This window comes from Orcinus orca, chromosome 20 (assembly GCF_937001465.1).
Source record: "Orcinus orca chromosome 20, mOrcOrc1.1, whole genome shotgun sequence".
Lineage (NCBI taxonomy): Eukaryota > Metazoa > Chordata > Mammalia > Artiodactyla > Delphinidae > Orcinus > Orcinus orca.
This window is the reverse complement of record NC_064578.1, coordinates 21,102,007-21,125,395: the sequence shown is the minus strand read 5'-3', so window position 1 is coordinate 21,125,395 and position 23,389 is coordinate 21,102,007. Positions and strand designations below refer to the sequence as shown.

General features: G+C 44.6%; 1 protein-coding gene across 5 annotated transcripts in view; it reads right to left on the bottom strand.

Annotated features, from left to right (window-relative positions):
- Positions 1-23,389, bottom strand: part of CDH11 (cadherin 11) — a 145,068-nt gene that overhangs the window by 62,135 nt on the left and 59,544 nt on the right. For 4 of the 5 annotated variants that reach the window (XM_049702886.1, XM_049702887.1, XM_004280900.2 and 1 more), the window contains exon 2: positions 21,345-21,472. The gene's annotated coding sequence lies outside the window, so the exon portion shown is untranslated. Of the gene's footprint in view, positions 1-21,344; positions 21,473-21,799; positions 21,930-23,389 lie in introns of those variants that run through there. The other variant, XM_049702885.1, reaches the window with a different exon arrangement.

Genomic DNA, 23,389 nt, shown 5'->3' with positions numbered 1-23,389 from the left:
TTCCTGCTTCTGAATACAACCTCTTCACTGGGTATCCCAGGCTGGGACCCTCTGCATCCCCAAGGTCTAAATTCCCATTCTCCATCTTCTATGCATAGACATTTTAAGATCTAAACTCCAGCAACCTAGTAAATCCCACCCACAACTCACAAGGTCGGGGCGGGTTAGGGAGGGGAGATTCAGAATTTGAAAGCTAGTTGATTTGACAAATATACACATTCAGAAAATACTAACAACCCCAGATTAAGTAGCTCATTAAAATGAACAGTAAAGATGAACATTCAGAGAGGTCAAAATATACTCAGGATGGCATAGACACTTCACCCAGAAAGGAAATAGGACCTAGATCTGGAAACAGATGGGTAGAATTTTGGAATGTAGAAGTGGAAGGACAGTACTAAAGCCCCCTTCTTATTCCTCCTCAGAAGCCATGCCCTCCACATCATGAGTTGATGCCTTGTTTCTTGGGAAACCCACTACCTAATCCTCACCATGACTGCTTCTCTGGTGATAAGCCCAGTTGGACTGCCTAGGACTTTGAGGTTGTACCTAGGCCATGCCAGGTTTTTCTTCCTGGGGTCTGCCCCTGACTCTGGCATTTTTACCTACTTCTTGGGGTCTCCCTTCTATCTGGGCAGAGGAGACAGTAAATGATGCTGCCTCCTGCCTGTATCTGCTGTGTAACTCTGGCGATGACTGTACTTCTCCCTCAGATGTATACCCTTTGGACCAACCCAGAGCAAGGGCTCTGGGATTCTGGGATCTTAATATTTTCTACTGCATTAGAGTTATTCTAGCTAACCGCTCCAACCAAACACACACACGCACGTGCGCACACACACACACACATGCCTGTGTCTCACCTTCCTGCCCTTCCCACTCTGCAGCTGAGATGTCCCAACAGGCCCTATGGCAGAGTCTCTGCACCTTGCTGCTGAATCATGTTTTATCCAGCAGGGAGTGAACTGAACCCTCGGCTGCTACATAAGTTAAATTCTTATTTTATGTCAGTATTTCACCAGCTTGTACACCCTCTTCAACAGATGCCCAGCCTTCAGTTCTTGGGTAACCATTAAGATCTTCCTACAGGAGAGGAAAGATTTAAGTGTTACCCAGGATGCATCCTGGCAACAGGATGGAATGGCTTTTCTGAAAAGGGAATGGCTTTTCAGATTGTATCCAGATTGAAAAGTGACTCTTACCATAAGTGAGAATAGAGTATAGGTTTCTTGACATGAGGAGGGGATGGAGGTTTCACTTTGAGAACACTCAGAGTGAAACACCAGTGATATCTAAACCAAAATCCAAAAAATATCTTCCTGGGGTCATAAGAAAAAGCAAGTAGACATTTTGTTGAACATATTTAAAAGATGCAACATCTCCTTCAAATCATTACAAGTCACAAACTTGGCACTGAGTTTGCACTTTGAGCAGGTAGATGAGAAAAGATACATTTTTTTTTTCCTGCAGAGAGTAATGAATTGTTATACAGCAGTAACTAACACAACATTGTAAAGCAATTATACTTCAATAAAGATGTTAAAAAAAAAAAGAGTAATGAAGACCTTAAGAGAAGGATGTGATTTTTTTTTTTTTTTTTCCCCAGTGAAGCCATCTTGGAACAAGAAAGCATGATAAAGAGGAGAAATTCAGATTATAGCAGAATAGTGAAAATTCTTTTACTTATAACTGGCTAAAGAATTTTAAGTCAGTTCCTTAGTGAGCATGGAGAATCAGAGTTTATTTTGGAGACAACTAGACATCATGCATACTGGATAAATGGATGGTTTCAGAGTAAACTGTTTGCCCATATTCTATTGTATGGCTCTGGTAATCCTCAATACAGTTCCTTTTGCCGATGTCCTACACAACAGAAAACAAAAGCAATTTTTTTAGAGAGAACCTGGTGTCAATGGGCACACACCTGGCATTTGCAGTCAGGCTTGTGGTGTGCTGAACTGACAAAACTATGTTGCAATTACCCTTGATAAACCTGTTTTAATATGGCTCACTTCTCTTGAGTTGGGTTGCGTGTTGAACCAACTCTTGCTTTGCTAAGATGGGGCAGATTTCTAGGATCACAAACTTGCCAAAAGCCCTTTGTGTTACAGTAGAAAAATTTCCACTCCCAATCATATGAATTAGGAATGAATACTGGTTTGGGTCTCAGAAAGCCTGTGTGTTTCCAACCCTATCATGCCTGATGTCAAGCCTATCAAATCATAGTGGGCAGGTCATTAACTTTAGTGGAAAGCAGGGGTGCTAGACTTAGCAAATGAAAGTACAGGACATCCAAATACATCTGAGTTTCAAAGAAACAACAGTTATTTTTAGTACAAGTATGTCTTATAAAATTTGGGGGACATATTTATACTAAAACACTTTGTTGTTTATCTGAAATTCAAATTTAACTGGAAGTCCTGTATTTTGTCTGACAAAGTGGAAACATTTGTACAAATAAAGAACTGGACTAGGTAAGCCAATCTTCAAGCTTCAAATTATTTTTATCCTAATTTCCAGAATCATTTTGTCTTCAAATATCTTCTCTGTGAACTCAGAATTCTCTTGCCTATTTCTTCACAGAAGCAACATCACTGGGCAGAAGAGATCACACTTGGGTAAATGTTGACAGTTTGGGAGCTTTTAAAATCAGTGTAACTGAGGTCAGAGAAAACCACGGAAGGATTTTAGATTTCCCAGGAGAAGGTAGAATAGGCCATTGGATATTGACAGGCGACCTACAGTGTAAAAGGCCTAAGGATGAAAGAATTATCTATAGTGCTAATTGATTGAGGAATTAGGAAGAATGAATGTTCTCTTTCATCCTCTGACTTGACACCGGTTCTGAGAAAATAACCACTACCCAAATCTGAGAGTCAGGATCATTCATGTTAGGAGCAAGTACCATGCTGGATTAGCAGGCAGCTTCCAAGGTCATTTCAGAAGGCAGCATTCGTGGACCTTTATTCACACACACACACAAATTAATAAAAATGCATTTGCCGAACGTGCCCTCAGCATGAAGTGGGAACCTGGTGTTAAGCAGAGGGAATAACAAGAGGATGTTGTCATGGTCCTCAAGTCACCGAGTGTCTCATGGTGGTGGCGGCGGGCTGGGCAGCAGCCTGGAAAATTGGGAAACAATGTGGAAGGTGCTTTGATGGGGAAGTGAGAGAGCTGAGAGAACTCATAGGAGACTCACATAAATGAGGGCATGAGCACGTGGTTGGTCAGAGAAGACTTAACTTGATAAGCCAGAATTAAGTCTTGAAATATATGAATGAATCAGATGTTCAGGGTCAGACCAGCGGGAACAAACATCTAAGGCGTGGAATTAGATGCTGTGTTCGGGTAACAATGGGAATGTGGGACTGTGAAAGCACAGGAACTGCTCAAGAAGAGGAAGTGGGTGAGGCAGGAAAGGTAGGCACAAGGCAGACCACAAGCAGAAATAATAAATAATAATTATAATACTGATAGCGTTTACTCTTTGGCCAATGCAGGTGAAGGCAATGCTTGAATTCATACCTGTACTGCAGCATGGAAAGACGGAAAGTCAGCAGCAAGTCAGCTGACCGTGCAAGAATAGCCAAATGTCCATCACTGTGGTTCTCCTCTGTCAAAAATAAATGGGTGTCTGCTTCAATTAGTCATTTTTCATCGTGAGATGTGTTAAGACCTTAGAACTCAGAAGCAGCAGAGTGCCTACGACTCAGATTTAAGGTGAGTGTGTTACGGCTGTGGGGGAAAAACAAAACCCAAAACCAACCACATCTGTCCCACCTTCAAGGGTGGGTGGTTGGGGGAAGGGACAGAGAACAAAGGGAGAGGCAGATAATGTATTGTATTGCATGCCTGCAATAATTAGACCTTGAGCTAGGAGCGTGAATGGTACTTGAACTCCTTACAGTCTTGTGATGTAGGGATAATTATTCCTACTTGACAGATGAAACGGAGAATCAAAGAACTTAAGTTCCCCAAGTTCTGACACCAGATAAAATGGCATAACCTAAATTTGACCCCAGCTACAGGAAATAAGCTCAAATACACGTGCCAAGCATTCTCCAAATCCCTAACAAACTCAGCCAAAGAAAAGTGGCTCTTGGTATAACAGAGGTGGTGCCTATGCAAAGAAGGAAATTAATTTTATTCTGATTTCCCCTGATCTGTACTGTATGTACCAAATCAGAGCCCTCTTTGCAAAATTAAGGGGATTAGTTATCTTTCCATTCAGTCAGAGTGGCATTATACTTGCATGCAGACATTCCTAGCTAAGCAGAGGAATATCAAGTTTTTACAAAATCATTCAAGAGGTGAGACCTAACCCTGATTAGCGTTTCAATAAGAAGCCTAAGACTAAATAGAGACTAAGCACAGGATCACAGAGGCAATTAGGCATCTTCTAGACAGCCAAGCTTTTCCTCAGACCAATCGACTTGGAGCAAATGAGAATTTTTTTTCCTATCTCTTTCTTTTTTCCCCCTGTTGTGAAATGAACTGCCTTAAATAACTGAGGAGGTGACAGCAAGCCCGTTAAAGAAAACGTTTGCCCATTAAGTGAGGCTTAATTAAACAGAGCACAGGCTAATTGCTCTCCCATCTAATAAGTGGTACACTGGTTAAAATCATTCTATTTACAGTGTTTGGTCTGGGAGGCCTGTGATGACACCCTACCAGTAAACTAGGGGAAAAAAACACACAGAGATTTTAAGAAATCACATGCCACTTTGCAAAGCAATGGATGAACTGGAGATGTGTACATGCAAATGAAGTTGATCAAATATTAATATTTATGTCCGGTTACTCTCTCTTTAGATTTACTCAGAACGATGAAGCTACATTCACTTATCCCTTTAGATGAGGCATTTGGAATTGCTGATAAAAGGCTTAGCTGTAGTACTGTGAGGGTCTAGTGATTGAAATTCTCCAAGAGTGCATCATCAATGCTCCATGACGATGGGGCTCATATGCGTTTTGTTCATCATCTTACTTCCAGTGGGTAGCTTGATATATTGAGCACGCGGGAAGCATTCAATGAATACTTGTTGATTGAGTCTGTGGGAAAAGACTTATAGTGGACACATTTGTGTCTAAAGTGGTAATCCTAGAAATGAGCTTGGATGGTATTATAGCCTGAATTGTGTTTCCCTAAAAGATGCTGAACTCCTAACTCCCAGTACCTGTGAAGGTGACCTTATGTGCAAATAGGGTCTTTGCAGATGATCAAGTTAAGATGATGATGAAGTCATTAGGGTAGACTCTCATCCAATATGACTGTTGTCCTTATTGAAAGGGGACATTTGGTCACTGGGGAACACCATCTATAAGTCAAAAACTGCCTGAGGCCCCCAGAAGCTAGGAGGATGGCAGGGCACAGATTCTCCCTCACAGCCCTCAAGAAGAAGCCCACTCTGCCAACACCTCAATTTTGGACTTCTGGCCTCCCAAACTGTGAGACAAATTCCTGTTGTTCAAGCCACCCAGTTTGTGGTACCTGGTTACTACGGCAGCCCCAGGACACTGACACAGAAGGAGAAGGGCAGAGTGCAGGCTGAGCAAGACGGGAAAATAGCCCATTGTGATTGTCAGTTCTTCCCAGTCACCCGCCCCCAGGCCATGAGCCTACACCCCCCACCCCATAAGCCATGGGCACTGCTGTGGCCAAGAGCATGGGGTTTAAAGCCTACCTAGGCTCTTCCTCACCACATGCCTTCAGTTGAAAAGCGGGGGAATAGTATAGCACATTTCTCCTTGGGTGGCTGTGAGCATTAAATGAGATAATTCTTGTGAGGTGCTGGACACTGTATGTGGCATGTAGTAAGTGCTCAATAAATACTATTTCTTATCATTGTCAGCATTAAAGCCTCGGCCCCTAGAACTTTATAGTGTTGAGGTCAATTGTACATTTCTCTGGTTTGTCATCGAATCAGTGTGCACATGGCTGTGTCTGGACTGTCCACATGGATCTGGCTGGTAACGTACGGTGCTTGGAGTCCAGGTGGGCCCCTCACCATTGGAGGGTTGTGGCCAAGAATTCAGACTGTTCACACTGGCTTTAACAGGTGGTCTCCTGCTCTGTATCATGCCCCACCCCACTGAGCACACACACAGATTTATCAATAGGAGGCACTGGAATCTGCAAAGGCCTGGCCATACTGGAACTGACCTTGGAGGCCTGAACAACAGCAGGGCAAGCCAGGGGCTGGGCTGCTGAGTGAGCGTGGCAGTGGCCTTGGTGAGGCTGCTGGGATCCCAGGTGATAGCGAGGGCTCTAATTCTGACGCATTTCAGTGGGAATCCTCAGGTGAAAGAGAACACACCTGTCAGTCAGAAGGCAAGGGGGCTGCAATGAGGGAGGTTTCTAGGTCCTCCAGATCACCATACTGTGTAATGTGTCCAGAGCTCGATGATTATTATCTTACTTACCCCTCACAGCAACTCAGTGAGGTAAGAATTACTATCTTTACTTTACAAATTAGGAAAGTGAGGTTCAGAAGTCCTTTGGTAATTCCGGGCAAAGTCACAAAGCACATCAGTGGCTGGTATTCCAACCTGGTGGAATCACAGAGCTGCCCCAGCTAACCATTACGCTCCACTGCCTGCCGGCACTGTCCCTGCTAGAACGTTGCCCTCAGCGGGCAGTATTTAAGCCAGACTGAAGACTGCAGTATCAAGTCCTTCTGCTGATAGTTTATAGTCACACACTTAAAAAGGCATAAATGCTTCTTGAATACCAGTAGTACTCATCCTTAATTTTCCGCATTGTTTATGAGATGCCTAGAATGGAACAATCACAACAATAATTCATACTTGATAGCACTTTGTAATTTACAAAGGACTTGCCCACACATTAGCTCATGTTACACACCAGCCAACAAAAGCGAGGGTTATTATTACCCTTGTTTTATTGATGGAGAGTGAAAGAATAAGTCAGACTAATGTTCAGAGCTACTAGTGAAGGTGAAGGCTGCTATCTGAGAGTAGGGCTTAGGCTGAAAATCCTGCCCCAAGAAAGGAAAAACTTTCCTTGAGGGAGAACAGGGTTTCCAAAATCAGCTCCCATTTGGCCTTCCTCTCATCCAGGAGGACACAGCTGATTAACAGCGGCCAGTGGTAGGGGGGGCTCATGATCACGGGGTGCTTATTCCATGCTGAATACTGCACCTAGCACTCTATGTGCTTTATTTCATTAATCTGCGCACTACTGTTATCCCCATTTTATAGGTGAAAAATGGAAACTCTGAGAGGTTAAATAACTCACCAAAGGTCACACAACTAACACCACCCCTGACCATCTGATCTTAGAGGTTCTACTTTTAGCAATTTGACTTTAAGCATTGCCCAATTGGTACAGCCTTTCTCATAGAAAACAAAATACCCTATAGTATCTGTTTTCTTTCTTCCACCCCCAGAGCCTCCTGACTTTCACTGCCCCTTGCACCAGGTCAGATTCAAGGCTTGGCTTCATCTGCTCAGGACTCTTAGAGGTGCTGGATCTGATACTGCACCTGCTTGGAAGGTGCCTGCTGTGTTCCTCCTCTGTACGGACTGTGGTTTGCAATTAAAGAGATTAATTTTGTGCCAACACCTGAATCCACGCATCCAAATGTCCTGTTGGAGGCAGCTTCTAAGTCACAGAAGACATGCAGACCCATCTCATCAGAGTCACAAGTCACTGCTCACCACAACCCACGTTAAGTGGCAGGACCTCCTCACGGCCTGCAGCCATCTTGTCTCTGGGTGGCTCTGACGAACTTCCAATATTCTCCCAAGACAGTGCTCTTGCCACTTCTAAAATGATTCAAAACACAGATCCCCCGGAAGAGTCCCAAAGAGATCATCAGTGAAGACGGTGCCACAGGCAACGAGTGTCCAGCTGCCAATGGAAGGTGAAATCTGAAGGCGAGAGCGATCACTGGGGTGCTAGGGTTTCAACTTGTTTGCAAACATCCATCACTCGACTTTGCCTCAAATGACTTGGAAAAAGAGGGATTTGAGATGGGAAGACAGAGGACTGTAAAGGAGACGACAGGGCAGCTGGAGATTTTTTTCGCAAGAATTTGGGTAAAAGAGGAAATGAAATATACCGTGGCCTTGGCTTTCTGTTCACTAGAGAGGGAGAGTGGAGACATTCAGGGGGCTGACCAAGTCACTTCACAGTGGCCTGCCACGTACCAGAGAAAGCCAGATCGCCCAGACTGAGGAAGGCTCACTGCTATAGCTAAGAAGCTCCGTTTTGGATTTGAAGTATTAATTCAACTTCCTTCTTCTCGAGTCACTTACCAGCTGTGAGGCATCAGGCAAATTAGTCAATCTTTCTCACACTCTGTTTTCTCATTTGAAAAATGGAGATAAAATGCTCCCCAGCCCAGGCAAAGTGGTGGGAATTAAATGATACAAAGACAGCATCCCTACGTGTCTGACACGTAGTAGGCTTCTTCCTCTTTTTGTTTTTTCCTCTGCAGTCCTGGATCCATGAACGATGTATCTTCTAAATAGAAGAATTCAGCCCCCACCTTAATCTTGGAAACCTGAGCTCACATCTTCACTTATCTGGGATCCACACATTACAGAAAGCACCCAGTGCCAGCCTCCTGTCTACATCATCACATAGCCCAGCCCGAGCCAGAAGCACCGCAGGTAGAAACCCTGATGAAGGCTCATGGAAAGCAAGAGAAGATGATAGCCGTTTCTGTTGTTGTTGTTTTGCAATGGGCTGTTTTCCCTGAGAAGCCAGTAAGCATACCTTAATACCAACCTGCACTTTTTTTGGTTCACCTGTGATCATTTCTTATAGTTCATAGATTTTCAACAGAAGAACCACTGAACCCCGGGGCCCCAGAGTCAAGCTCCTCCCCCTAACCTCAGTTTACAAATAAGAAAGCTGAAGCTTAGAAAAGAGGCAAAACTTGGTCAGGCTAACTCTGTTGGAGGGAGCATTATTCAGACAGAAGTGTCTCTGCAGACTGGCTTCCTTACAGGGCTAAGATGAGTGGAAGCCTCCAGCCACGGCCAAACAAGGCCACTGTTCCTGCCAGCGTGCAGAGCTGGGCAATTACAACTGTGGCAATCCCTAGCTGTCTCCTGGAGGTATGCAAGCAAATGTCATTATCAGTGATTCTAAGGAGGAGAATAAACATTTATTGAGTTATTACTATGTGCTGGGAACCGTGCTAAGTACTTTACATGCATTGTCTCATTTGATCCTTGCAGCAGTCCTATGAGTACAAACAATGCCCCAGCACAAAGATGTCCATGTGTTAATTACCAGAACCTATAAAATGTAGTAAACTGTAAGGCAAAGAGGACTTTGTGAATGTGGTTTAATTAAGGGTCTTGAAATGGGCAGATCATTCTGGATTATTCAGGTGGAGTCAGTGTAATCACAGGGTCCTTATACAAGGGAGGCAGGAGGGACAGAGAGAGAGAGAGAAAATGGATGAGAGAAGCAGAGGATGAGGTGATGAACTTTGAAGGCAGAAGAAGAGGCCATGAGCTGAGGAACCCAGGAGACACCTAGAATGTGAAGAAGACAAGTAATACGATTCTCCCCTAGGACCTCCAGAAGGAACAGAGCCCTATGGATAACTGGATTTTAGCCCATGGGGCCCATTTTAGGCTGCTGATCTCCACAACTGTAAGATAATAAAGTTGTGTTGTTTTAAAGCCACTAGGTTTGTGGCAGTTCGTTACAGCAGCAACAGGAAACTAATACGCCCATTTAACAGATGAGAAAGCAGAAGCTTCACGAGGTTAAAGCACTCAGCAGAAGTCACACGTAGCGGCTCACAAGGAAGCTGAGATGAGGCACAGAGGGGGACGCCATAGCTCCTTCTCCTCTGTGCTGAGCTACATCGCGCTGGGGAAGGAGAAGGAAAGTACAGTTTCACAATTTAAAACATGCAAGTCCTTCTTCAACCCTGGGAGACAGTCAAGACGGTCACTGCTTCCTGCTCCATTAAAAACAAAAACAGACAAACACAAGCACAAGAGAGAGTTACTGTTCTGTTCAAAGTCACAGTTAGAGGAAGACCCAAAATTCCAACCCAGGTCATTGTGTGTGACGCCACTCCCGGCCCATGCGCTGCACTTCTTCTGTATTTTGTGGGGCACTTTAGTTGGCACCATCCTTCTGCAAAGAGGAGCACCCTGTTCATGGAAGCCAGCACATGGTGCCAACAGAGCCCAGTGGAGGCCGTGCCTGTTGCCACCTTCACAGGCTAACGCTCAGGCCAGCTCGAGGGGAGGCCGGCCCTCCAGGGCCAACCTGCGTGCCTGTGCTCTACAAACCTGGCTATGACCTGTGTTCCGTCATTCACTGCGAACTTCTGTCTAGGAACCTGAATTTGGAAACACCTGGATATTTGGAATTGTATAGACTCAGGCATTGCCATCACTACCACCCTAAGCCCTGTTCAGGAAGCCGTCTCTATGTGACAGGCATTGTTCTAAGTGCATTAGAGGTAATAGCTCCGTCAACTGTCACAAAATCCCTATAGAGAAGACACTAATTATTGGGCGATTACAATAATCACCCCATTGTTGAACACATTTGACAAATTATCAAAGAGGAGCACAGAGCAGTCACTTTCCAGCAAGAAACAAGATTAGAACCTGGCCATTCCCACCGCTGAGTCAGGCCACTAGTCCAGACCCTTCAATGAGGGGAAAAAAGCAAACACTCTGAAATAGGCAGGGATATATTTCAGGAAGTATTAATCTTTTATTATTATTTTTTATTCTTTTAACTTCTTTAAAAGCTAAGAAAACTGTAATGAAATTGGGAAAGAGGATGTCTGCTGCTTGAGAAAGACTCCCGTCTCCTAAATCTCAGCTCCTTTTTACTCTACAAAGATCTTTTTTTTTTTTTTTTTTTGTGATACGCGGGCCTCTCACTGTTGTGGCCTCTCCCGTTGCGGAGCACAGGCTCCGGACGCGCAGGCTCAGCGGCCATGGCTCACGGGCCCAGCGCTCTGCGGCATGTGGGATCTTCCCGGACCGGGGCACGAACCCGCGCTCCCCGCATCGGCAGGCGGACCCCCAACCACCGCGCCACCAGGAAAGCCCCGAAGATCTAGTTTTATTTACGCTTCCTGAACGCAGCCAAACAGTGGGGACTGCCGGGATTTGGGCTCTGGCGGGAGATCGCAGAGCTTCTGTTTAGATCTCACTGCTTAGGTTAATGCGTCGTGATTCCTCCACAGGCTGTTTCCCAGGATGCTGTTATTTCACTGTCTGCTGGGGAAGAAAATGTCCCCGTGAAAATAAATGAAATGCAGCAGTATTTACAAATCCTGACTCAGATTTCCATCCTGTCCAACAGGATGAGAATTTGACCCATTATTTACACTAGTAAGCTGAGAATGACATCAAAAGCTCTCTTATGAACTGCAGGGGAGATAATGATTTAAGTGACTTCAATCTAGACGTGTGCTTTACAACAGAAATGTGTATCTGCTCCTTCTACAGAGGAGAAGAGAAACAGCATTGACTTCTATATTTAACGGGCAGGACACCCAATTCCAAGCCTTGTTTCTAAATATCCGTGGATTCCACATCTCTACGGTTTCACTTAGAAATTCTGCTTGCCCTGGAGAAATAGGATGCATATAATGGTCCAGGGAGAGACAGAGCGCTAAGTGGAGGTGGAAACACCCTGAATGCCTGAAGAAGAGAATTCAGCGTTCTTTATGCTGCCTGGAAAGCAGATGTGATCTCCTTTCTCCCGGTCCTCCTTTTCTCCTAAGACACACCCCACCTCCACAGATGCAGGCACACTCATACTGATCACTCATCACAGGGGTGCTGTAAGAACAAATGAGAGAAAAGAGAGGAGAGGGTGCTCTACAGGGAACTCACTGTCATCGTTGTCATTCGTGTTATTGTTGTATTCCAGGGTCTGTTTTTTCTGGGCACCAGGAGCGTGGTATGGGAAGCATCTAAGTGCTGGAGCCAAGGAGGGCTAGAGGTGAAGTCGCAGCGCCACTATTCACTGTGGCTTCCTGGGCAAAGCAGGAGCTGGTCTGACCCTTCACTTCCTCATCGGTAAAATGGGTATGAGCTTCCTTCCTATCAATGTCAGTCTGTCCCATCCCTTTTTTCTATTGGAACTAAGCTCAACTCCGTGAACAAGATTTACTCTGAATAAGATTTACTGTAATTTAGCATTTTAAAAAAATAACAGCTTTCTTGAGATATAATTCACATAAAGTCCACCCTTTTAAAGTGTACAATTCCATGTTTTCAGTAAATCTGCAAAGTTGTATATCAATCCACTGCTATCTAATTCTAGAACATTTCACCAATTCCCAAAATCAAAATCATAGCCATTAGCAGCTACTATATTTAGAGTACAGTTTACTAATCAACATCCTGTTCTTCTTCAAGGTCTAAGAAATCTTCTCCAAAGTCCACACTGAATTACTCCTGAACTTACAGTCGGCACCAAAGTGTCAGGCATTTCATGTACACCCCTCTGGGGCTTCCAGATTGACAGCTGAAATCTCCCCAGCCTTCCCAAATAGATGGTATGCTCTTGGAGTGCAAAGGCCATACTGCCTGCATTTTCTTTCCCCCAGCACCTCAGCTCAGGGCTGAACACACAAGTCGGCGCTCAGTAAATGCCTGGCTCCTGACCGACTGGCCAATCACCACTTCTTCCAAAGACCAGCATGTTTGTCATCTGTCTGCTTCTCTGAATGCCAGTGCCTCCACAAGCTGTCATGTTCCATGATTATTCTCCCCAAAGCATGTGCTGTTAATTTTTCATCTTAATGAACTGTCCAGTTGAGTTTAGCAACGGGAATAGTGATAGAGGCACAGTAAAAATGGCTTATTCCTGCTATCGTCAGAAGCCTTCTCCCCACAACACTGGCACATAATTGGAATAAAATATCTCAATGGCTACAAACATCATTTGTCAAGAATAAAGTGGGGTAAGTGCTATTTCAAAAATTCCTACTCACGGGCTTTATAAACACGGATTATTGGAACGTTCCTCCAATTGATATCTGCTCAAGCATTTAGGTGCATGGCTATTATTCTCTCTGTTTGCTTGACTGAAACCACTTTGGATACCAAGCTACATGTCAGCCCCAATTTTCCAGAGTATTACAGATGCACATTCTTTCCTGGTGGGATTGGGGTCAGGCAAGCCAGAGCAGGCCTGAAAGGCCTGTGTTAATGTGCAGATGCACATGAGAGAAAGCCATGATGCAGCTGTTGGCATCCCCAGAGTGGAGTGCTCTGGGAACCGATGCCACTCCGATCTGAATGGTGGCCCAGGAGGAACTCAGAGCAAGAGCGAGAGCAAGAGAGAGAGAGAGGGAGGGAGAAAATGAGGAATAGAGAGACAGGCGTCTGAAAATTCTGAGCAACCCAGCAGCACGGAGGAGCTCACGCTCCAGCCCTCGGCCCCCCACAGTTTTCTAAGACAGGCAACCCACCATCATATTCCTGTCGACCCATAAGAGAAACATTCAAGAATTAGGTGTTGGTTTAGTCATTCATTCAAGAAATATTTACCGAGCTACTACTAGTGTGGACCACATTGCTCTGGACGTTGAAAATATAGGGGTGGGCAAGGCAGACCATGTCTCTGAACCTCGAGGGGTTTAGACTCTCATGGGGGAAACAACTAATAAAAAGGTAAACCATGAAAGGGAATAGACATGATATTCACACATTATGATGACTCCTGTGAAGGATAAGACAGAATAATGAAATACTGAATATCCGAGGGGTGGGTGTGCCTTTACAGGTTGTGACATCAGGAAAGGCCTTGCATAATGGAGAGCCATGCATGTGAGGGAACAGAAGGTGCCAAGCCCCTGAGGCTTCTCCATTAGGTGGAAGTATCGTGCCTGGGGTCCACAATACCTTTACGGGCTCACAGGAATGTTTCAGTTTCTTTTAAGGTCAGAAGGAAAATTGACCTTTGAGGGTAAAGATTATATTCATCTTCATACCAAAGCAGCCATAAAATATAACATTTAATTCTTTTAATAGAAAAAGGAGCTCATAAAGGCAAAGATGCCCAGGGCCCATGAAGACATATCAAGACCCCCAAGGTACCAGGGCACTCAGGAGTCAGGAACCCCACCTGGAAGAGAGGATCCTTCACAGCATCTTCAGACAAATGGAGACCGAGAAGGAAAACGGATGCAAGAGGATGGAGTGTTAAGCATCATGAAGCACAGGTACCCTCAGCAATACGGTATGGATGGAACGTTAACTGGGAGGGTGGAATAGGGGCTTCAAGAGATGAGAGGGGCTGGTGACTGGATCATGTCAGTCTTAGGAGCCAGGCGGAGGAACCTGCAATTTATCCTGTGAAAGACCACAAACTTCTGAAGCTTGGAGTTTTAGACTGAAGGAACTTGATACAATTTAGACTGTAGAAAAATCTATCCTGCTGCAGCTCGGTGGAGGAGGACTCGGGAGGAGATCAGGGAGCCGGATGTGCTCCCATGATCCTGTTCACCAGCGACCCTGGCCCCTCCCGTGTGAGCACAGGCTGCTCCCTGCCACTGTGCAGTCCAGCGCAAACCCTGGACAAGAATGCAACTACACAAGCGACAAAGGCTTTTTCTTTGCCCAAAGCATGATGCGAATGGTTTAGGGGCATTGAGTAACAATGCTCCTGGGTCCATTTTTCAAGTGGAAATTCTGAAAAGAGATTGGGAATGTTGAGAGATCCAAAATAGCATCTGTTATGGACAGAAATGTGATACTTAAGGGAACTTGCTAGCTCTTGCAGGTATGTGGCCAAACTCTTAAACATGTTTTCTTTAAAAAAAAAAAAGTATAAGAACTGTTGCTATGGAAACCTAACATCATTTCAAATGGTGCTTAGGTTCTAAAATTCAGAGCCTCTTGAAAAGATGAACTCACTGGCCCCTCCACAATTTTTCTAAAGCCTCCAAATGGAGGCATTTGCCAGGTGTCAGGCTGCAGTCTTCTAGATTCTCAGCAGACACAGTTAATTGGTGGCTGATTTTAATGTCTTGTTACCCTTCCTTCTCTGCTCTCTCCAACTGCCTTGAGCTCTGCATGCCCCACAGGGCACAGGGTAATTTGGGTTAGTAGCCTCTGGAGGAAATGGTGAGTCTCTGGCTTGGAAATCACATGGGGCTGGGAGGGCTGCTGGGCAATGGCCTGATTTTTTCCTGAAACATTCTGGGAGCAGCTGAACCTTCCTGATGGGCCCAACTGAAGAAAACAGGTAGACTTAGAAGGGGGTCAGGGGAGCCCTCTCCACTGGCATATGAGTTCCATGAGAACAGGAACTGCAGTAATCTTAGTCACAGGTGAATGTGTGGGTTTAGCACAGTGTAAGCAGTCAGTAAGTGTGTTTGATATACGAATAAATCAATTACTGAATGGCCAGGAAGTCATCCCCTGGTGATTCCACCCGACCCCTCTCAGGTTCACCTACTTTCTTCAGCCCAGATATGTTTATCACCCCACAGACACTGAGTACCCAGCCTGCAAAGAGCATGCATAGGTCTTGGCACAAAGCATGAAAGAATGTCACGGTGTCTTTCAGGAATTATTTGATGAGTGAATGAATGAATACCTGAAAACAATCCTCCTGGGCCCAGAGCACTTGACGGCAAAACCATATCACACTGTCTTCTTGGGTTACTTCCTGCCTGTCACAGTATTCAAAGTCCCTCTCACGTTGAGAACAAACTATTCCTTGCCATGTAATGCATGGAGGAAATGCACAGATAAACAAGCAGTGTTCAAGTGCTTTGATCTTTAAAAGGAGGGAACCCTACACCAGCCTTTGAGATGCCGTGTTGACTCTGACAAGCAGAACAGAAAAGTCACACTGTCTACATGGCTGGTTGCCGGAAATGAAGTGGGTAGATTTCAGCGGGACTGTCTGTTCCCATCCTGGACCACTGGGTCCAGAAGGGAAGTGTGCAGAGAGCGTGATCACCTGCCTGAGACTCCCCTACTTGACGAGACAGGGGAAGATCCTTTCCCAAAGATGAGCATCAAGTGGGTAGCAAGTGGCCCAAAGAGGGGCCCCTCCTGCCATCTCCATCCTGGGCGTACATTTGCTGCTTCTGGCATCTCAGGGAAACTGACAAAGAGAGGAACGTATTCTTGGTTTCAAGTACATCTTGGTTATCTTGCTAAGTAAGTGCTGGGGAGAGAGAAGAAGCTCACCTAAGTGTCTGGGTAACTGACCTCCAAGCTGTACCTCGATTAGGCATTACGTTCATACAGCTGTTGCATGGAACATGGGGGAAATGATTTAAAAAAATCAGTGACTCAAGATGAAGGGTCTATAAGAATTCATTTTACTATTTTTGCAGCTTTTCTGTAGGTTTGAAATGTTTTAAAACTTAAAGAAAGCTTAAAATCAGAGAACAAGCAACAAAAACAAGGGGGAAAACTTAATAAAGTTTTCTTTTTAAAATCAAGGTGTAGAACAGTGTACGCACGAGTGTTTACAGTTGGATACCACCTACGTATACAAACATGGAAGAAGCGAGTACATGGGTGTGTGGTTGTAGCGTCGTAACTGCCTGGAAACTCTCTGGAGGGTCACATAGAAAACTGAAAATAGTAGTAGCCTCCAGGGAAGGAAATTGAGAGACTAGAAGATAGGGATCGAAGGATGCTTAATTTTCTGTAGACCTTGTAACTGTCTTACCTATTGATATAAACAAACAAACAAACCACCTAGTCATGAATATTTTGCCTCAAGAACCTCTGCATTTTTCTCTTTGCATGAAAAATCCTTCCTGATTGTCTTCTGGTAAATTCTGACTCATACGTCACATCTAAACCCAAAGGTCACCTCCTCACTGAAGCCTTTCCCGATTTTCTCTTATCAGAGTCAGTCCCTCTGTGCTCCTACGAACCCATGGAGCTAAGAATCTCTAAGCCATGGTTATTTTCTGCTGACCTGGCTCCACCACAAGAAGGGGTGCTCTTTAAAGATATGACTTTGGTACAATTGTCGTGTTGATACATGTGCATCTCGTTCATTGCTGTACCGGCACCTAGTCCAAGGCCTAAAGTAGGAATGGTTCTCAGGAGATGATTGATGATTTTCCTGTCCCCATGGGTTGCCTCTCACTCAGTGCCTACATTCAGCAGCACACTGCGACATTAGCCAGCAGCACCTAGGTCTGTCTCCCTTATAACCCACGTGGAGATTTATGATATGACCGCCAAAAGAACTGTAACATAACCACCATCCAACTTGGTTAAGACCAGAAGGCAAGACACCAAAGAATTGGAAGAGACACACTGGAATCAGGACAACGGCACATACCAAAGTGTTGGTGACGTCAAACAAGACAATGAACATAGAGCACGTAGCACAGTGTCTGCACATGGGCGTTGCATTAAACATCAGCTCTCACTGTCCTGATCAGGAGGGTCTGTGCACTTTGTTCACCATTCCTTAAATAAAGCAAGATTACAGAACCATGGCTTCGGTTGAAGTTTGTCCTTTAGTACTGATTCTGGCAAAGGTGGGATATGTACATTACCTGGCACATGAGAGCTTCCTGTATCCCTTAGTTGACTGCATTAGTGACAGTCACACTGTACACACTGAGGATCTGCAAAGGAGTCAGCAAGTGAACTGAGTGTCTGTTTATGATTCTCAGGGCACCAGCTACAGACAGATACTTGGCCTCTTTCTCCACAGTGGCCTATATCCCAAAATAGGAAATGTGCCTTCACAGACAGACCCAGCAGGCAGAGGGGTTAGGAGGCAGGCTGCTGACATTTCACACTGTCAGGGACAATGCAGAGCCTGGTGGCTGCTCCAGCACAGGTGAGCTGCCCCCCCAGGGGGCTTTTTGGGATTGATTTTTATGCAAATGTTTATGCAAATGAAAGGTAATTGGGTGGCCTGTGATGATTAGCCCCTGCTGATTATCAGTCAGGAGGGTCTCAACGTGTGTATACTTTTCATGAGTATAACAACAAATACTTTCGCTTCAAGACGTTCGAATCTGTGCCCCAATGCCCTACTAAAAGCTCAGTGAGGTAGCGGGGCCAGGAAGCTCTGTCCTGTAGCTACTCAGGTCATTCCTCTCCTGCTCTGAGGAGGTGCCTAAGTAAGAAATATGTACCAGGAAAGGAGGTTCAAGTGGATTTCCCTAGAAGTCAGCCAGAGAGTTGATCCCTAAGTCCAAACCACTTCACAACCATTTGTGAAAAGTCTGTCTCTCTACCTCCCATCCCCCTCTCTTCCCTTCCCACTAGGATTCTGAGTGCTTTATACAGAGCTCCTTGACTGTAAGCTCCTTGAAGAAAGGGAAAGCCTTTCATCCCTGCCTGTATCCTGGCACATCACAGGCACTGGTTCAAGGAACACTGCCATCCTGAATGGATTGGGGATCAAGAATCTGAGTCTTGAGGCAAAGTTGTAGGTAAGTTTCATTTTGCCCTTCCAAAACCTTATAGTATGATCCAAGTCCTTTCCTGCCTCTAGGCAAAAAAAAAATTTAAAAAAAATCCTATGTCTAAAACAAGAAGATTATCCTGAAAGATCAAAGGACTGTTCCATCTGTACCATCCTGTGTTTTTTTAAGGGTGCTACAAACATTAGAATAGTTTACCTTCCTCTCCTTGGAATAAGAGCTATGCAGAACTCTTCGAAACAGGCTGTTCTTAATTTCTAAGTGGAAAAAAAAAAACACCTAAATGATTTCCTAGAAGACAAATTAAATTGAAGTACTTTCCATTTAACTTCTGACTCTGTTTCATTGATACCTCATTCTAATTGTCCCTATTACCAAGAAAAAAAGGAAATGTCAGCCGCAAGTCCTACTGAAGAATTCAAAGGTCGGAGGAAATGAAGAGACCCATCTGGCTTGGCAGAAATGAGATGATCATCATTCACAGGCATTTCCAGAGGAGGGATGCGTTCCCTCTGCTGAGCCAGGCTTCAGAGCAAATGAGTGCAAAATGTGCTAACATGAGAGGAGTCGGCCACATAATTTCCAAGTCATATTGGTGCATTTGCAGGAAAGATGGCTCCGCCTTCACTAAGAGTGTTTTCATTCATTGGTTTATTCCCATGACAAACGTTGGCCAGAACATGGGAGAAAGAGTAGGGGGGCTCCCCAAATTGAAATTTTGTCCCAGAACAAACCCACATTAAAATATGAGTGTAAAACACCTGGAAAATCACCAAAGATTTACACGCCCCAATCACAGGGGCTGACCATCTAAGTAAAAATAGCTTGTGTGGGCTGCAGGAAAAGTCTTAGCCTTACGTGGAGGAAATGTTTTTTGTCCATAATGGACCAGATTAATTCTGGGGAAGACAAAAGAAAGGAAGACAAAAGACAAAAGCAAAGATAAAAGCTCTAGCTAAAGTCAGACCTCCAAGAATAAAAACGTCCAAGGATAAAAGTATGGCAATATGGCCATAGGCAAGTTACTTTTCTAAAACTCGGTTTTCTCATTTGTAATATCTTGGATATTAATAGAATCTATCACAGTAGGTTTTTGCAAGGATTAAGGGAGGTGATACCTTTCAAGACCTTATGTGCCTGACATATCGTAAGCACTCAATACCTGTTAGCTGTCAACATTGTGACTTTTCTCTCTGTGGTAACATCAGGTCCCCTTCTTCATCTTCTATTTAAACTATACTTAAAGTCTCTATTCATACATTTAGTAAATATTTATTGAGAACCTACTTTGAACCAGATACAGTGCTTGCAACTGGGAGCCTGGTGGTTCCAAAATAAGGCCAATCCTCAAGAACCTTCAGGTCTAGCTGGGAAGACTGACAACTAAACAGGCAATTACAACCCAATGTGGGAATCACAGTAAATGGTGTAATCTCGATGACTAAAGCCTAGGAGACACCCAAAGTCCAGTCTTCAGGGATCAGAAAGAACTCCTTAGAGGTAGTGAGGTCCAAGTGAAGGTATAAAATGAGTAAAACTTAGCTTGTGAAGACAGGGAGATTACTGGGCTTTGGGGAAATAAAGGTTGTGCCTTATAGTAGATCCTAGAGTGGATGTGTACAGTGAGGGTGGGTGTGCAGAGAGCAGCTGAGAGTGACTCTGGACAACAGAACAGTGGCCCCATCAACGAAGGGTCCTAGAAGCCTGAGAAGGAGTTCAGATCTGTAACATCGAAAGCGATTAAGTAGCAAAGTAACATAATCTCTGGATTTAGGGACACTGTTCAGGGTATGTATGAAAGATGGATCATGCTGGAGCTGACAGGGGGAGAAGTAACACTGGAGGCAAAAAGATCTGTTAGGTGGCAACTGTGGCAAAATCTTGGAGAAAGGGGATCTGGCTTGCATTTGGATGGTGGCAGTGGGGATAGAGAAAAATAAAAATGTTTCAGAGATAGAGAGTAAATCAACAGGAATCAATTGCTATTGGGGTAGGGGCTGGGAGGCATGTGGGATCCCTCCTGCGTTTTTGGTGTGGGTGAATTTTGGTGCTATGGCTGAAATGTGGCACACAGGACAAGGTAAAGCTTTAGAGGAGAAAATCATGACTTGCATTTGGCCCCTGCATTTAAGGCACTTGGTGGACACACACGTGGAGATGAGCCACCGACACGTGGAAGGATGGGTGTAGGACACTAAAGTGTGGAAAGTCATGCTGGTAGAATTAATTCTTAAATTTTTATCTGAATATTTGGACATGCTATAAAATATAGCTCCAGTTACCACTGAGCAGATAAAGGAGGTAAATACATTCATAGAATCCTAAGACTTAAGGACTGTTAGAGACTCTGGATCCAACCACCGTTGTGTCCCAGAGAAGAGCTCCTTAACCTAGGGGCACACAGACAATGAACGGCAGAGTCAGGTCTTGGAGTTGAAGTCATCCTCCTGGCTTATGATCTAGTGCTCTGTCTTTTGAGATCTAAAAGGTTCAGCCTCCTAGTGATCTCTTTTCCTCGTGGGATGTAAGCCACCTTGTACATATTTAGAGAATTGTTTTCAAAAGAAGAAAATGGGATAAAAAACAACATGTTGGTTGCCTTAGTCAGTCTATCCAGCTGAGCTCTTGCTAAGGAATTATAACCCCCTTTAGTTCCTTCTTTCTCCTCTGAACCTTCTATAGTCAAAAAAAACACAAAAAACCCAAAACAAAAAACTACCATCATCCTTGTACGGGAACATAATAGATGCTCCATAGAGATAACCCAATAACCACAGTGAATAATCACATTCCTCAAAGCCCAGGCCTACTTCCCTGTCAGATTCTACTCCGGATTTGTGAAGGTTCAAACCACCGCAGGTTTATGCGATGGGCCTGGAAGCCATCGTTTCCATCTCCACAAATATAGTTACATTTGAAACACTCAGTAACGCTGGTCCATCTTACCTTCTTCACCCATTGGATACTTGCTGCCAATTTCTGTAACGCAAAACTCCACCCATCTGATTGGTCATTCAACAAATGGCAACAGGAATGATCGTCAGGAGGCCACTGAGCCGAATATACAGTGATTTCTGCAAAAAGTGAAAGGATCGTTAGTAACCTAGAGGTGACATGAATCAATAAAGTGATACACCACTAGACACTGGGGGTACACAGTTGCATAGGACACACTTTTCTCAGACAATAACGGTCCAGGTGTAGAAAGATGTAAACAAATTATCACAATTGTGTGCAAACTGGGAAAAACTTGTCATGGATTTAGAGGTACCCACAGGATGGTTTGATGAACCATTTGTGCATCTGGAACTTTGATAACAAAGATAAAAGCAGTCATACATCCAACTTCTTATAATACGCTACATACTTTACACGCATCTGCTCTAGCGCTAACGACAAACCTGTAGGGGAGACAGGAAGTCTTAGAGCCGGTTGCTGATAGAATCCACATTTTACTGGCGTCCAAAGCAAGTTCCTTCCCTCCTAAAGGGAGAAGCACTGTTCTGGTGCTGTCGAATCCTCATGGAATGACAGACTCAAGGGCAGAGAGTGACAGAGGTGGCAGTTGTGATAGGAGATGTCATCCCCATGCTGGCAAAGCAGAGCGCTGGGCTGACAGAGCTGCAATTCTTTGTCAGGATGACATTCCTCTCCGCCCCCCTCCTGCTCTGCACCACATTCTGGAGTTTCTCTGTGGGGCTGTGTTCTGCCTGGATTCGGGTCTGATTCATCTTCACGTCTCCTGAAGTGTCTAACACGTTTCCTAGCCCAGAGCAGCTGTTCAATGTATATTTGCTGAATGAATGAAGAGAGGAATATGGAGTGTCTGAACAGCTGTCGTCTTCCAAAACCGAGGCACTGAACCAAGGAAGGTGCGGCTGGCATAGCGTCCCTAACACAGCAGCATAAAGGAGTTCTTGAATGTCCTTCCTCTCCAGAACTTCTACCTTCTAGGATCAACTTGGGCTGCACTAAGGGCTTAAACACCTTCCTACTTTGACTTTATTATCTTTCATTTTTCCTAAATCCACTTTTCCTTGCCTCATCTTGGTTCCACCTAACAGCTCCTCACACACAATGCCTTCTCCAAAACAAACAAGGACAACAACAACATGTGAAAAACCCTCTGGTGAAGGGCTGAGGATGAACTGTACATCTACTGAAATCTGTTCATGGCTCCTTGATTTGGTGACTGTATCAAGAACAGGAAAACTGTCCTAATGTGTGCTATTTCCAGGATGTCAAAGATAGAGTAGCAGATGCACATGGAGTCATAAAAGATGCACATGGAGTCACAGGGGGCAGTTCATTCAGCACATAACTGATAAGGAAGGACCCAACTTGCAACCACATTGTAGCCAGTTTCCAGCAGCCCTCCCCCAATGAATCACACGCCCAGACATTCATGCCCTTATGTGGTCCCCTTCCATGTGACTCCGAGTTGCCCCTGGGTAACCAATTAAACACTGCAAAAGTGATACTATATGATTTCAGAATCTGAGTCATAAAAACCTGGTAACCTGTCTTGTGTTCTTGGAAAGCTTGCTCTGGGAGAAGTCAGCTGCCATGTCTGAAGTCTGAATGCTCTAGACCTCCATGCTGTGAGGAAGCTCCAGCTAGCCATGTGGAGAAGCTGCATAGATAGCGAGAGAGATGCCCAGCCATGCCTAGCTGTTCCAGGCATCCAAGCTGAAGAGCCAGATGGTAAGCCAAGGTGCCATCTTGGACATCCAACCCACTCAAACCTTCATGTGACTCCAGCCATCTGACTACACAGCATGAGAGCCCAAGCAACAACTGCCCAGATGATTCACTCAACTCAACTGTAAGAGGTAATGATAAATAGTTGTTATGAGACACTAAATTTGGGGGTGGTATGTTACCCAGAAATGGATGAATAGGAGACCATAAACAGGGATGGAACGGGCATTTGTTGCAGTCCTTACCAATGTATTCTCTTTAAATGCATATATCCACTCTGGGTATCATGA